Source organism: Echinops telfairi, unplaced genomic scaffold, assembly GCF_000313985.2.
Source record: "Echinops telfairi isolate 266 unplaced genomic scaffold, ASM31398v2 ScPeMD7_7469;HRSCAF=8507_0, whole genome shotgun sequence".
In the NCBI taxonomy this organism is placed as follows: Eukaryota; Metazoa; Chordata; class Mammalia; order Afrosoricida; family Tenrecidae; genus Echinops; species Echinops telfairi.
This window is the reverse complement of record NW_022111372.1, coordinates 56,069,964-56,074,680: the sequence shown is the minus strand read 5'-3', so window position 1 is coordinate 56,074,680 and position 4,717 is coordinate 56,069,964.

Sequence of the window (4,717 nt, the reverse complement as noted above, 5' to 3'; positions counted from 1 at the left end):
TTCCTCTATTTCCTTTGACTTTCCTCTTGTCCCACTATCATGCTCAGCCTTCATTTGGGTTTCAGTAATTACTCTCAGTTACATTACCCTTGATCACACCCTACCATGCCTCCTACACCCTCCTCACCACCAATTTGGATCACTTGTTGTACACAACTAATTCAATGAAGAAAGCATTACCCTGACACCAAAACCAATCAAAGACAATACTAAGATAGAAAAAGACAAAACATAAAAAGAAAAAACAACAACAATGAAAAAAACAGAACAATATCTTTCATGAACAAAGATGCAAAAACTCAGCAAAATATTGACCAGTAGGACCCAACAATATTTATATATAAACACACCACGATCAAGCGGACTCATACCAGGAAGGCAAGGATGATTCAACAGCAGAAAAATAATCATCCTTATTTACCACATAAACAAAAGATGAGAACCACATGATCATATCAATAATGCAGAAAAGGCATTTGACAAAAGGCTTTCTCTGGGACAGACATGCTTTCCACCCAGCTGTCTCTTGACTTGTTTCTAATAGCCCCCCCAAAATGTAAAACAGTAAAAAATCTACCTCAGAAACAAAAGACTTGTACAAAGGAAACTATAGAACACTATTACACGAAACAAAAAAAGATCTACCTAAACGGGAGAACATTCCATGTTCATGGATAGGAACTTTAAATATGGTGAAAAGTTCAATGTACCCAAAGCAATCTATAAAAACAACGCAATTCTGATTCAGATCTTAACTCCATTCTTTAAAGAGATGGAAAAACTATTAAGTTTTATATGGAGAGGGGAGAAAAAGAACAATGTAGCAGGTCTCTCACTAGCCAACTTCAAAACCTATTACACAACCATAGTCACTTAAATAGCCTGTTACTGGTATAATTATGGATACATAGACCAATAGAGTGGAATAGAGAACTCAGAAATAAATTATCCAACCTTCAGACAACTGACCTGGGATAAAGGTCCAAAGAGATTAAATGAGCTATCAGCTTTTCAACAAATGATGCTGCCAAAATTGGATCTGCATCTATAGAAAGCCTCTATCTCACCATATATACAAAAAAGCTCAAGACAGATCAAAGAATTACTCATAAATCCCAGAGCTGTAGGGATCATCAATGAGGAAACAGAGATTAATTGAAGGGCCCTTTTGCAGGGCATAGACACACTATCAAATGAAATGATGAAATAGATGATTGGGACCTACTATGACTAAGACACTTGGATGCATTAAAAGACTCCATCAAAAGAACAAAACAAGAACCCATGGAGTGGGAATAAAATCTTTGACAACATCACAATGGACAAGAGACTATGGAAAAGTTACAAAAATCTGCAATATCTCAATTTAAAAAAGACAACTCAATTAAAAAGTGGCAGAGGACATGAACAGACAAAGATGATATCCAAATGGCCAACAAACATATGAAGAAATGCTCGGGATCTCTAGCTATCTGGGAGAAGCAAATCAACGCATTGATGAAATGCCACCCTGCAGCGGCAATGACAGCCCAGTTGGAAAACATAGAGTGTAACAAATGCTGGAGCGGCTGCAGAGATTGGAGTGTTCACACACTGCTGGTGGGCTGTAGGCATGCATAGCCACTGCGGAAAGCAATACAGCACTACCTCACACAATGGGGAATAGAAATTCCATCCGACCCAGTAATCCTTCTCCTGGGTCTAGATAGCCTAAAGATTTAAGAGTCATCACATGAAAACGTTGTTCAGAATACCAAGAAGATGGACAGAATCTCAGTGCCCATCAGTAGAGAGACTGGTATATACACATACTGAACTACTATGCATTGCGAAAAAAATCAGTGATAAATCCATGAAGCACCTCTGGACATGGATGGAGATCTCCACGGAATCAAGACGCATACGCTGAAGAGACAAGGACTTTCCTCCTGAGAGACAGAGAGAGAACGCTTTCCCCATTAGATCATCTGATCCTTTGACCTTGTAAACATCATCACTGACTACCTTTTATTTCCTTCTGAAGTTGTTGGGCAATTCAGGCACTTAATGCCTTGAGTCCATTTTCATATAAAACTAATTATATTAACCTAGGTCTGTGCTGCCCAATCTGATAGACACTAGTTGTGGGGAAGCCAGCCCCCGACGACTAATAATGGGTTCGTTGGGCACAATTGTACAGCAATAATATGTAAAGATTTTAGTAAAGTCATCGAGAATAACATAGAAGAGAGAGTGAAATAAAGGAGTCAGACACATTCATAGTAGCATGCTCACCTCAGCCCAGCTTGGTGGTCCACATGAAGTTGTAGAAGATGGGAATTGCAGGAGTGAAAGAGATCGATTTATAACTAACCAAGGCTTATCTATCTTTTGGGGCGTGCAAGCCCCTTAATTACAGGTAAAGACATGTCACAGGAAGGGGTTGTACTATAGGTAAGACAGTAATGGTAGTGGGATGATCTAGGGGTGTATACACGCAATAGGAAGAGGAGGGATTAAGGGTATACATGTGACAAGATGGGCGGATCCTACATTCAGGATGGCTGCCTAACCTTGATTGTCCTAGAGCTGGAGACATGATTTATTCTAAGTTTTCAGGGGAAGCAATCCACTGTCCTTAACAGTAGGGGTCTGCTTGCTCTGGATGGCTGGTGCCTTCAGGGAGATAACTTGACAATCATTTACCATTAGTTGCTAGCAGTGTCCTAGGTCTGAAATATATATTTGGGGGAGATGAGCTGGGGAACAGTCTTTTATATCCCACAACTAGCCGTATGTGACTGAGTACTTGTAACATTGCTTGTCCAAGCAGATGTGCCACACGTGTTAAGTCCACACGAGGTTTCAAAGAGTCTGTATTTTTTTAAATGCAAAATACCTCATTTAAAAAATATTGATTGCAAACTAAAATGATGATATTTTGGGAAACCTCATAAATGAAATCTATTATTAAAATTAATTTCACTCATTTCTTTTAGCATTTAAAAACATATGGCTACTGTGCTGTTGTGTGCTGTCAAACAATCCCAATTCTTAACAACCCTATAGGACAGAGTAGAATTGTCCTGTAAGGTTGCCAAGGCTGTAAATATGTACAGAAGCTGATTGATTATCTCACCTTTCTGCTGGTGGGTTTGGACCGCCAAACTCCAGGGGAGGAGTCCAGCACTTAACCACTGGGCTCCATTACACCGTCAAAACCAAACCAAACTCACAATGACCCTGTAGGACAGGGCTGAAGAGCCCTGGTGGCATAGTGGATTCTGCATTATTTGGACTGCTGACTGACTACAAGACTGGCAGTTCGAAACCACCAGTCCCTCCAAGGGAGGAAGATGAGGCTTTCTACTCCTGTAAAAATCACAGTCTCAGGGCAAGTCTGTCCTGTCCTATGGGATCTCTGAATGTCACTGAGTGTTTGAGTCTGAGGACAGAGTAGAACTGCCCCATATGGAAGGCGACTGCCACGAGCTCATCTTTCTCCTGCTGAGCGGCTGCTAGGTGCAGATTGCAAACCTTCTGGTTAGCAGCCAATGCTTAACCTCCTCTACCACCAAGGCTCCTTCTACATCACTTACCCCTGCCACCTCCTCCCCCAAAAGCCCCACTGCCATTGAGTCTACTCTAACTGGTAGCAACGTTGGCAATCTGAGACGGTTCATCTTTATGGCACAGACTGCCTCATCTTCCGTCTGTCGGGTGTCTGGGTGAGGTAAATTGCTGGCAGCCTAAGGCTCAACACATTACATACACACCACAAGGGCTTGTTAAATATAGCTAATAGAACATGTAAAATTACCTGGATCACGTTTGCGGTTCCTTAAGAAGTCAAAAAGCATTGCTACAAACCCCACAGAAACCTTTTTGAAGCAAACATAACAAAAGAGAAAGCGGTTGTTGGTTGGCATAGCCTCCACGTAGGTCTGCCCCCTTCTGAGGGCAGGGTTTCCATCTCTGCAGCCTCCGCTGCAGAATGCGTGCGCTCATTTACACCACGCCCTAATGGCCGCTCTGGCAACCCTGCGGGACTCAAACTGTGATTCTTTTGAATGTTTCCGAGTTTAGGGAACAAAAAGAATTCTGAAGGAGCAAGATCATGGCTGGGATAAGGTTTCCCAACGAAATTCTCATAGGCCAGCCCTTGCCACCCTTGGAGGGACAGGTGCATCCTCATGATGGAAAAAAAAATCCTTGGCATAAATTTCCTAGCCTTTTTCTCACCAATGCCATTTTCAATTTTCTTAAAACTTCTTCCTAATAAACTCTCATGATCATCCTGTGTATCTGGAGAAAAACCTATCCAAACCGCCTTTTGGAATCCAAAAAACCAATGGCCATACCTTCTAAGCTGCCCTTTGTGCCTTGCATTGAAGTAGTCCAACAGATCCCCTCAGAAGCCCCTGGTTTGATTGGCCTGTCCTCTGGATTGTTTGGGTAAATCTAAGACTCATGCTGTAACCTTGTCTTCATTAGCTTAGACTGTGTTTAAAAGACTGATAGTGCGAGTTGATCTTTGCACAATGCTGTTGGCCCCCGTTGAGCCAAAAGTTTGCTTCTTCTAAGATGTTTGCTTAAAATCTAAAACTTTGAACAAGGTGAGATCCCAATGTCACCTGAAGTGCAAGGATTTTACCCCGAAGCAGTACAGCCAACGTGCCAAATCCAAGTCAAGAAGAACAAGAAGTTTTATTGAGAAAGTCTACCAGCGAGGAGACCA